Here is a 13,014-nt window from a genome sequence, read left to right as displayed (position 1 = left end):
ATATTTTTTTCTTGATCTGGAATATAAACTACTGCTGAAGTTTCATTACCATGGCTATGAATGTTAACAAGAGATACATATTCCTAGCAGTTCAAAGTGGTTCATTTTTCGTCTCTTCTGATAGTTTTCTCCTCCTTAACATATTGAAAATATATGTATCTCCCTGATTATTTTTTTTATAGATTGTTGGAATCTTAAACAACAACTATGTTGAATATGTTAACAAGTTAAAGGCACAACGCCGCTAAATACATGATAAATCAGGTCAAAATATAAAAGGATAAATGTTAATGTCAGAAAATGAGTCGTAAATATAATTTTTGAATATGTCTGTATTAGTATTCCATTATACCAGAGACATATATACACAATGTGTATATATGTCTCTGGTTATACCAAATGTAAAACAATGTTGAATAGATTTCACTAATTTATATCTATTTTTTTTATATTTTTTATGAGTCGTTTACGGATCGGAGTGACTTCTTTTGTATTTTATTGGACGGAAGTAAAATTCTGAAATTCGATACATCCGGATTTTGGCGTATCTAAGTTCAACAACGAGGGTCTACGTGACCTAACGCAGTTGCATTCATTTCGAAATGCCTTCTCCGCCGGACAAAGGCGGTACAGGAGAAAACGAAGTGAGAAGGAGAAAGACAAGAAGCCAAAGTAAAACAGAAACCAACGATGGCCAAAGTCAGCTCGATTCCGAGGAAAGCAATGCCAATGGAACAAATCAGGAAGTAGTTGATCAAACTACAGAAAGTCCACCAGCTACATCCGAGGCGATCGAACCACAGACCCAACAACAACAATGGCAGCCACAACCATATTACCAGGAAGTCCTTGTTGTTCCTCCTAACAGAATAATATTTGCTATTCCAAAATGGGTTGTTTACATTGGAACAGCTGTCATTGGCATCCTATTTGTAGCCCTTGGTGGGTTTGTCGGAGACAAAATTTACAAAACATACTTCTTACCAGGTCAAATGCTACCGAACATGACATTTTCAGCTGTAGGCGATGAAGGATGGGAGTTTTTCAAGAAATATGACCGTGATGGTGATCTGAAGCTGTCTCTTGATGAATATGAAACTCTATATCATACTCTCATAGCAAGTGGTATAAATGTATGTTATTTAATATGAAATATGCACAATTAACAAAAAAAATAAGGAAAAAGCTAAGATTAGATAAACATTTATTTTTATTACCGCTTTTTATAGAAACAGATGTCACACAAGACATGTGAATTTAGGGAGTGATGTCAGAGTTTCCTGGTGTCATACCAGGAAAAAACTCGGTGTATGGAGTTTGGGATGGCTTTCGCGAAAATTGTACTGTACATGCATTTGATTATAATTGATAAAAAAATGGCATTGGGCTACAAAAAACGATGAAGTTTTCAATGATGACGGAAGACAATTTAACGATGGCGCAAGACAATTTAACGATGGCGCAAGACAATTTAACGATGGCGCAAGTCATTTGACGATGGCACAAGATATTTTAACGATGGCGGGGCGCCATCGTTAAACAGGCCATGGAGATCCCTGATTAGTACACACAATTAGACTCACTGCCTACATTATATTTAACTATATAGGGACTTTACCTCAAGTCAAATACATGTATACAATCGTTAATAGCCTAATATCATTGTTTTAAATGTGAACCCTACTTTCCATTTAGATAGACATGATAGAAGGGGTATGCAATTTTTTTATAATGCATGACGTGTAAACAACATTTACAGGGTTCTCGCTAAGACGAGTCCATGAGTCCTGGACTCATCAAAATCTGTCTGGACTCACCATTTTCAAAACTGGTGAGTCCACAGATGCACTAAGCTTGAAATATTTTGTATAAACTGAACACAGTTAAACATAAATATCATCATTTTATAGCAAAAGTTTAAAAGCAATCTTAATTTAATGTCATTTCATTGCTCTGTTAGGCAATGGAGACTAAGTTATTACATTATATTGCGATATAATATCTTCTTCTTGCTGTTGGACTCACCATGGCCAAAAATGACGAGTCCCTGGACTCGCCTTCAAAAATCCTTAGCGAGAACCCTGATTTATACATTGACAATTAACAACTTCATTAACCCTCTTGCTGCCTACCGTTTCTCAAGGTTGTATTTCATATAAACTGGAAAATACGACAGATCGGCATCTGTGACGTAATATGCCAAACAACGACGTCATATATCGAATGATGTCGTTGTTTGGCATATTACGTCACAACATAATGACCGTCATGACCGTTACATTTGGGACCCATTGGAGAAAAACAACACTGATTAATCTTCAGCCTTTTAATTGAAAGAGATACAGCATTGATGAGAAACTTGCATGAATTTAACCATGGACATATACAATGTATGTGTCCCTCAGGCACTGCCGGTGTGGACATATGTGTCCCTCAGGCAGCAAGAGGGTTAAACTCTATTTCAAATTTGATGCATCACTAGATTTTTTACCAATAAGCTAAGGAAACAAGATTAACACCCTTGGATTAAAGTTTTACCTATTTAATGATTTAATGTTAACATGGTCATGCATGATGGTTAAGACTTTACTACAATTTTATTATAATTTATTTTGTAGGTAACAACTGATCTTCAGTACAAGGCAGATTATACTGTAGGTAAAGATGAGCAGACCATAACAATGCAGGCCTACTTCCAACCACTACTGCTAGAAACCATGAATACCAATCTTAGTGATCCAGTATGTCATTTTATACTAATGTACTAGACCTATATCAGAGATTTTTCTGATATATGTCATGGTTTTCATTTTCCTGTTTTCAACCAAGAATTGGCTATCATTTATTACAATGTATTATATAAAAAAGAAGATGTGGTATGATTTTTTGAATGAGACAACTCTTCACAATAGACCAAATGACATAGAAATTAACAAATATGGGTCACTGTACAGCCTTCAACAATGATCAGAGCTATATCTACCATGTCCACACTACATGTAAATTGCATATTATATGTCTATGATAAATACATTGTATATATATCACTATTATTGCTATATTAAATGTACATGTACATGTAGTACTGAGTCTACTGACTGCATGTCAACATGTTTATATATTAAATTATTCAAATCAGTATAATAATATAGTCATAAACTAGTTATGCCGTTCATAATTTCAATATTTAAACAATACCAAATAGCAGATTATTTTCGTGGGTGTAAAATTTCGTGAAATAACCCGCTATATATGCATTGATGTGGTAGCATGAAACAGAAGAAAATTTTTAAAGTTTGTTACATGTAAAGGCATTATACATGTACAAATTTACATCATTTTTTGTTAACCACACTACAAAGCAATTGGTTTTATAATTGTCTACCTGTCCTTCTCTCAGTCCATCAGTCACTTTGGTGAACAAAAATACTAGTCTAATGATTATGAACAACCGCTCTGTTTTGACTCTTGTGAAAAAGACTCTTTTTCCATAATAAATTATTTCAATTCTAAAATTCTACAAATGTTTGTCATTTATGTCACTATAATGAATTTTAATTATCAAAGAACATTCAGAACTTATTTAAGAAAGTATAAATATTTTGAATATATATTTCTACCAACTGACCAAGTGTACATGTACATTATATACTTTATCTGTAAGACTGACAGAGTATCAGTATGAATTCAAAGCATATATATATTTAAAAGGGTTAACATAAACCCCGTTTGTTTTGAGCATGAAAAATGTCCCAAGTCAGGCTATTTGAACAACAAATTATTTTGTTATTTATCTTTGAACGTTTGCTGTACATCTACTTTTGTATTAGTGATTCTTGTGGACTAGAATTATATTAAAAAAAAGATGTGATATGATTGCCAATGAGTTATCTATCCACAAGAGACCAAAATGACACAGAAATTAACAACTACAGGTCACCATACGGCCTTCAATAATGAGCAAAGCCCATACCACATAGTCAGCTATAAAAGGCCCCGAAATGACAATGTAAAACGAGAAAACTAACGGCCTTATTTATGTAGAAAAAATGAATGAAAAACAGATATGTAACACATAAACAAATGACAACCACTGAATTACAGGCTCCTGACTTGGGACAGGTCTTAAAATGTTAGAAATATTTTTATTAACCCTGACATGAATTTCCTGTCTTCTTTTTGCATTGTTTGTATAATATTTCAGTCAGAACAGATTGATTCATTAAAAGGCCTTCAGGAATGGAAAACACCGAATAAAGAAGCCAGAGACTTTGGAGTGACACAGTTCAAAGGATTTCTACCTCCAAATAACTCCTTTATTGAGGAACCAGGAAAAGTTTACCAAATTTGGAACATTAATAGTACCAGCCTGCCAGACATTCCAAGTCATAGGTCCAGTAATAAGTGGCTACCACCTAGAGTCGAGGATGAATTAGTTGTGATACACCAACTTCTGTCCATGTTCCATCCTCGTCCATTTCTAAGGTCAAGATTTCCACCACAAGGGGGCGTGGCAAGTGTACGAGCATACAACAAGGAATATCTGGATATAAGTTTCAGGTATGTGTTTCAACAAGCTAAACAAAAAGTAACTAACCCAAGTGGGTTTTAGTTTGTAGATATATATTAAAAAGATAGTATCTACAAAAAAGTCCTTTTTTGAGGTGAAAACTGATAGCCATGTAAAATTGTTACAATTAGTGAATTACATGTACATGTAGTGGTAATTTTATAGACCAATTATGAATGAAAACATATGGTTCATGTCACATGACATTACCCACAAGTTGATAACTTATGCAGACGATGGAAATTTTTATTCCCTACACATGCAAATGTCTCTCTTGTAAGATAATTGCATGACTTATGAACCTAAAAAAAGATCTGTTTGGAGAAAGAACAATATTCTTTTCAATCAATTTAGGTTTTTCACCAACAAATCTTATGAAAAAAAATAATTATAAAGTAATTGTAAAATGTCCATGACTTGCAAATATTTTCTCATAAAAATTTTGTGAGAGTAGTGACCAAACTACTGTATTAATGTGTTGGTTAACTGTAAATTTTATTTTTTTAGATTACATGCTGAGTTCCAATTAAGTGAACCACCAAACAATCCTATGTGGTTTACACCAGCACAGTTTACAGGGAACCTCATCATCTCAAGGGATTACAGGAAAATCATATACTTCCATATGTATGTCCCTACAGATAAAAAACTGAATGTGGGTGAGTACTTATATACTAATGGCAAGCTCCTAGGAAACCACATTTACATTTATATTAGAAATGAGGACTTAAACAACTGTATCAACTATGATATATTACCTGTACATTGACTATTCATATTAAGGATTCAATCATTTTAATTGGTAGAGAGCTATCACATGGGTTGTTTGTAGTTATTATTCATTTCTTTAATAATAGAACATAACACTGATGACTGCATGTGCTTTCCATATAAAAAAGTTCTATAATTACCAATGCAACAACTCTTCACAAGAGACCAAATGACAGATGGCAATTTTACAATAATGTGTACCAAATTTTTCAAAAGAAAATAAAATTTAACTAGCAATTTCCCAATTTTAACATCAACATGCTATTACAAAGTGAATGCATCATGTTTGTAGTTTAAAATTGTAGGCCTGAATTGTAAAAACATAAATTATGAACATATTTTTAGTATGACGGGCTTCAACATCAGTCAATCATTTATTTTTTTTATTTTTATCAAGATTATTTTTCTTTATTTTTGAAGTAATTTGACTACTGGTATATATACTACAATGTAATATGTACAAAAATATCTAATTATTATACTATTTTTCGCCATTCACAAACTTATATTTTTGTTTGTCAAATTATGATTCATTAAATATATAATATATTATACATAAAACATGTTATTAACTACTCTAAATATCAGCACAACAATGTTAAATTTGCTGAAGCAAATTTTTGTTCTTACCTCGCAGGGATTTGAATATATATATATAAATTTTAAATATTTCAGACATGGAATGGATAAATGATATAGAAACAGCAGCTGCTATGCAGGTAGACATTGGATTCTTACCACAAATGGAGCTGAATATGGTTAGCACAACAACAGATTTGGACAAGACACTCAAGGCAATTAAATGGACAAACGAAATACCTGAATTTGATGTTAAAAGAAAAATTGAGATAAAAATGTATCCATTTAAAGAGGTATATATAATTTTTTTACTATGCCCATGTTTTTAATTGAAACAGATGTACAGTGATCAATATATTTTTTTCTGTTCATTGCTCTTTGAATCTTTTAGTCTTACTATACCAGTGAACTGATTTAGGATAATCTGTAAAAAAAAAAACTCTTAACACAAACTTTTTCAATCTGAGGTTCTTGATTTCCATTGGACCGTGTCATTTAGAAAATAACTGTTTTGTATTTTAAGCTCCAACGGAATCAATTGGTAATTTGATGGTGGCAAATTAATTTTGACTTGTGTTTACTGTCATTTAAGACAGGTGCCACTGGTTCTTTTTTATTATAAAAAATCATTTATTTTACAATTAACATGATTATAAAGATATTGATCATTCATGTTGATTCTTTTTATCAGAAAATTTTATGGAAAAAGATTATCCTTAAAAGAAAATACTGATTGGTTCAAAAATGTCAACAATTATCAACAGCTAATGTTTTATGATATGATTAGATCTATATCCTAATTTTATTTTTCTATGCTTTTAGGTGCCATACTTCAACTTCACTAACTCCTTTGAAAGAGCACAAAAGGAAGACAAACTAGTACACTCCATATTACTTTGGGGTGCACTAGATGATCAGAGTTGCTGAGGTTCTGGGCGGACACTCAGGGATACTTCCCTGGAGAGTCCGCCCGTTGTAGCTCTCCTTAAAGAGAGCTATATCAGTAACTGGGCACTTGTTGCTGATTTGCAGGTTAGAAAATGTGTTTAATAATTATGAACAAAGAAAGATAACTCCAATTTAAAATATGCATCTTTATCTTATTAATCCTGCAATGTTCACAAACACTAACTTAATGGTTTAGATGAGATGTAAATAGCATGGAAAAAGATGTAAGGAAAACATAAGTCCTAAAATATTATATTTCATGGAAAGAAAGATGCAAGTTGATATTTGTTAGGACAAAAAAACTTCAACTCTACAGGAAAGATTTATAAAATGTAATAATGAACATCAGTACATTACATTTATAATACACATGTAGCTGTCCTATTTAGATTTAGAAATTGTGGTACAATATACTCAAGATTCATGTTAACTTTACTTTTAGAAGAAATTTCCATATTTATATTAAAATAATGTATTTAAATAAATGCTCTAGGTATGAAATGATTAAGAAGATATCCATTCTTATCAGAAGATGAAATTATAAGATGCAACATCACTTTTACTTCCATACAAATTGGGTATTATATTGCAGCACCGTTGGTTTAATAATATAATAAGAAATATTATTTATGATATAAAACATAATTAGTATGTATAATTTATTTATTGTGTACATGTATCGTTACTCGTAACGATCCAACGCCCTCGTAGGGAAAATCGTTGACTTCTTTTCAGACGTTTTATAAAGATATATATATATATATATATACATGTCTATAATAATATTTATGATTGACAGGAACTTGAGAAAGATCCTCATCAGCCAGTGTACAGTAAAACAGCCAGTCATTTCTTACAGAATTATAAATTCCCTGTCATGATGTATCTGGCTCTAAAAAATGGTACAATTGTACACAGGGTCAATGCTAATGATTTCATGCACTCACCAGAGGGCGAATATAGTGTATCAATGTTGGACTCTTTTTGGCAGCTTTTGTAAGTATGATAACAATTTTGACTTAAATTTTGTTTGCAAGTCAATTATGATTAAAAAAATATGTTGTGCAGAGGTATTTTAATGTGAGTTATTCCATTCAAATGAGCATGGGATGATAGGTAGGAAATTAATATTTTAACAAGTATAAATGGTCATTAGATTTTAGCAAGTGTGTAAGAATAACAATGAATAATGAGATGTGGTATGAATGTCAATGGGACAACTATGTACCAGTGACTAAAAGACTTGCAATTGAGCAGATATGTTAGTTCTTTGTTGACTTCTGAAGTCCTTACTTCAATTTTTACTTTACCAATTTTGATGAAAAAGAGCTTAGGACATTTAACTTCATATGACACAATTTAAATCAAATTCTCTTAGTTTTGGAGAGAGAAAAAAAGTTGTAATTGATAATTTCATGTATTTATTTTGATAAAGAAAACTTGGGCATGTTTTTAGCTCACCTGTCCCGAAGGGACAAGTGAGCTTATGCCATCACTTGGCGTCCGTCGTCGTCTGTCGTCGTAAACTATTTCAAGAATCTTCTCCTCTGAAACTACTGGGCCAAATACTTTCAAACTTTAACTGAATGTTCCTTAGGGTATCTAATTTATAAATTGTATCCGAAGTTTTGATCTATCAACAAACATGGTCGCCATTGCTAAAAATAGAACATAGGGGTCAAATGCAGTTTTTGGCTTATAACTCAAAAACCAAAGCATTTAGAGCAAATCTGACATGGGGTAATATTGTTTATCAGGTCAAGATCTATCTGCCCTGAAATTTTCAGATGAATCAGACAACCCGTTGTTGGGTTGCTGCCCCTGAATTGGTAATTTTAAGGAAATTTTGCTGTTTTTGGTTATTATCTTGAATATTATTATAGATAGAGATAAACTGTAAACAGGAATAATGTTCAGCAAAGTAAGATTTACAAATAAGTCAACATGACGGAAATGGTCAGTTGACCCCTTTAGGAGTTATTGCCCTTTATAGTCAATTTTTAACCATTTTTCGTAAATCTTAGTAATCTTTTACAAAAATCTTCTCCTCTGAAACTACTGGGCCAAATACTTCCAAACTTTAATTGAATGTTCCTTAGGGTATCTAGTTTGTAAATTGTATCCGAAGTTATGATCTATCAACAAACATGGTCGCCATTGCTAAAAATAGAACATAGGGGTCAAATGCAGTTTTTGGCTTATAACTCAAAAACCAAAGCATTTAGAGCAAATCTGACATGGGGTAATATTGTTTATCAGGTCAAGATCTATCTGCCCTGAAATTTTCAGATGAATCAGACAACCTGTTGTTGGGTTGCTGCCCCTGAATTGGTAATTTTAAGGAAATTTTGCTGTTTTTGGTTATTATCTTGAATATTATTATAGATAGAGATAAACTGTAAACAGGAATAATGTTCAGCAAAGTAAGATTTACAAATAAGTCAACATGACGGAAATGGTCAGTTGACCCCTTTAGGAGTTATTGCCCTTTATAGTCAATTTTTAACCATTTTTCGTAAATCTTAGTAATCTTTTACAAAAATCTTCTCCTCTGAAACTACTGGGCCAAATACTTCCAAACTTTAATTGAATGTTCCTTAGGGTATCTAGTTTGTAAATTGTATCCGAAGTTATGATCTATCAACAAACATGGTCGCCATTGCTAAAAATAGAACATAGGGGTCAAATGCAGTTTTTGGCTTATAACTCAAAAACCAAAGCATTTAGAGCAAATCTGACGTGGGTAATATTGTTTATCAGGTCAATTTCTATCTGCCCTGAAATTTTCAGATGAATCAGACAACCTGTTGTTGGGTTGCTGCCCCTGAATTGATAATTTTAAGGAAATTTTGCTGTTTTTGTTTATTATCTTGAATATAATTATAGATAGAAATAAACTGTAAACAGCAATAATGTTCAGCAAAGTAAGATCTTCAATTAAGTCAATTTGACCAAAATTGTCAGTTGACCCCTTAAGGAGTTATTGCCCTTTAAAGACTTTTTTCACAATTTGTTCATCATGTTGACTTACTTTAAAAAATCTTCTCCTTTGAAACTGCTGTATCAATTTCAGCCAAACTTAGGCTAAATGAGTTTCAGAGTATCTAGTATAAATTTTATATTTTATTTCCTTGTATGTCAAGAAACATAGCTCCTATGGCTAAAATAGAACATAGGAGAAAATGATTATTTTTTTTGGCTTTTGAAGAAAATAGGACGATCCAAAAAACATTTGAATAAATTGAAAAGCCAAAATAATCATTGATGAGAGATTTAACCAAAAGAATTAAGGTGAGCGATTCAGGCTCTTGAGAGCCTCTTGTTTAATTGTTTGGATAGTTAGTGTTTTGTTTTCTTAATAAAAGCACAAAGTGTTCATATATATTGTACATTTGTGTACTATACAATTGCTGTCACTAAAATAAAAGGAGAAAGAATAATCGATTGTTTATTATTGGTTGACAGTTCCGGAGATGAAGGGTTGATACCTACAAGGAAAGTAACAACACAGCGTCCAGAACTGTTCCGTGAAAAAAGAATGGAAAAAAGAGAAGAAATCCCACCGTAAGTTGACAGTAAAAGTAAACATTCCTATAGAAAAAAGTTTTTATATCTCTGATCTTGAAAAGGTTTAAGAAGGTTTTAATCTGATAAAAATGTCCTATATAAAATAACATAATTGATAATAGTTAGCGTAATGTTTTATACAGCTCGATTCTAACCAGATTGAGGCTTAAGCAAGATGTTAGTTTGTTAATTTTTATACAGAGAGCTTTAAATAAGACATTAGTTTCTGAATGTTTATACACAGAAGTTTTGCAAGATAAGAAATTGTGAAATATTTTATACAATGAAGTTTAAAGATAGAAAGACAGAATGGCACTATATATGAAAACTTAGTGGTGTATCCTGATGAAGGAAGGGCATATAGAGGGCTTACATAATTGTGGATCATGTTTATCCACTAAAATCCACAAATTTTAGTACATGTACAAACAAATAAGAATGAATCCAATATATTTATACTCCTGCTTTGAAAAAAAGGGGGGTATACTGTTTTACCTCTGTCTGTCCTTCCGTAAGTCCATCAGTCTGTCAGTCAGTCCGTCCGTCCCATGAATATTTTTCGTCACATTTTTCTCAGGAACTACACTACCAGGATTTCTGAAATTTGGTTTCAGGCTTGATATAAGTCAGCTATACTGTATGATGCGTTTTCAGATTCATCACTCGACAACTTCCTGTTTACCGAACACTTGTATCATTTTTACACCTGATAGCCAAGTTGAAAATTTTTCGTCACATTTTTCTCAGGAACTGCACTACCAGGATTTCTGATATTTGGTTTCAGGATTTATATAAGTCAGCTATACCATGTGATGCGCTTTCAGATTCATCACTCGACAACTTCCTGTTTACCGAACACTACTATCATTTTACACATGATGGCCAAGTTGAAAATTTTCGTCGCATTTTTCTCAGGAACTACAATGCCAGGATTTCTGAAATTTGGTTTCAGGGTTTATAAAAGTCAGCTATACTGTGTGATGCGTTTTCAGATTCATCACTCGGCAACTTCCTGTTTACCGAACACTTACATATTTTTACACTATTAACATTATCCACTTGCGGCGGGGGTATCATCAGTGAGCAGTAGCTCACAGTTACACTTGTTTTATATACTTTTCTTGTATCTTTTCAGGGAACATACAAATGAAGAGAAATATTTACAATTTTTAAAAGAGGGTGTAAGAAGAGCTCAGAATTATTTGTAACCATGACAAGTCTTAGAGATATGCTGTGATAATCATGTGCTGAAAAACATTGCAATAACCATACATTCCATGCAATTATCAGGATTTTAGTCATAATTTGTGTTGAGTTAAAGAATGGTTGAATATTAGTTTTATACTAACTTTACAAATTTGGATAAAAGTTTCATTGGGTATCAGAAGAAAATTATTTTATGAGTTTATTATTGTTATGACGATATATATACATTTTGATCTCATAGCATTTCAAGAAGTATATTTTCAACAACCCCTGGATAACTTCTCCATTTTCTAAGTGTAATATATATATAGCAGATAGCTCCAATGTTTTGATATATTTAGAAACTTTGGTTATATGAGATAGAATTTATCATCACTGTAAATAAAAAAAAAAAAATTATTCCTCTTTTTATGTTGCCAAATATTTGAACAAAATTTTGAGTTATTGTTCAGGAAATTCAGAAAATGGTCAGGAGTAAAGGAAGATTAACAAACTTTAGATTAATATGGTTTAATTTTTTGTTGGTATGGCAACTAAATAACTTATTATAAGAAGACAGATTTGTAATTGCTTATATACATGTATGTATTGGTTGATGGACAGTTAAAAGTTAACTAACGTGGGTCAATGAAGAATCTCTTTGAATTGTTAAAAAAAAAAATTCAATGGTAAAATTTGTCAATTGATTAATTTTAGCTTTTACTTTTTAATTTGGTTCTATACTGAATGAATTAAAAAAACACCAACAGTATATATATATATATATATATATATATATATATAATTTTTCATCGATAAATATCAAAAATCCTCCCCATTTTCATATGAATTCTTATTTTTTATCATGTTTATGATGATTGTGTAATAAAAAGGTGATGAAAGATTATGCATACAGGTTTCTGATCTTGAAATCCTATTTGAACCCTGTGTGATATTTAATTGTTAGAGATGTAAATATTTTATCGACTATTTATAAATGTTAATGATTCTATTTTTGAGTCGATTATTCAAAATCATTTATTTTTTATACATTCTAACATTATATTATTATACATGTATATTATGTCATTTATACCTTCAAAGAATAGGAGAAATTTTCTTGGTGTATGATTTTGTTATGGGAATGTGTTTGATGTTTTTGTAATAGAAAGAGTGTGTGTGTGTAGTTTTAAACCTTTGTTTTTACATTAGTTTTTTTTTAGTTTTTAGGTGTTTGAAAGTGTGTTGGGGGTTAATGTGGTTTGTCAAATATTATGGTAATTACTGATGCATAATATTTTTATACTCCTTGTCGCTATTTATCCAGTCTGGAAAATAAATGGATACCTTGACAACTTCCTTGGGACAAGTGTCTTAAAAACAAAGATCATCAG

The 13,014-nt window shown here is 31.6% G+C and overlaps 1 pseudogene; it reads left to right on the top strand.

The window, feature by feature from the left end:
- Positions 1–528: 528 nt before the first annotated feature.
- On the top strand, positions 529–11,761 carry LOC143079912 (selenoprotein N-like; annotated as a pseudogene).
- Positions 11,762–13,014: the final 1,253 nt, after the last annotated feature.

The sequence above is a fragment of the Mytilus galloprovincialis genome, chromosome 6 (genome assembly GCF_965363235.1).
Source record: "Mytilus galloprovincialis chromosome 6, xbMytGall1.hap1.1, whole genome shotgun sequence".
Lineage (NCBI taxonomy): Eukaryota > Metazoa > Mollusca > Bivalvia > Mytilida > Mytilidae > Mytilus > Mytilus galloprovincialis.
Note: the sequence above shows the minus strand (reverse complement) of the source record. Positions and strands in the feature narration are given on the sequence as shown.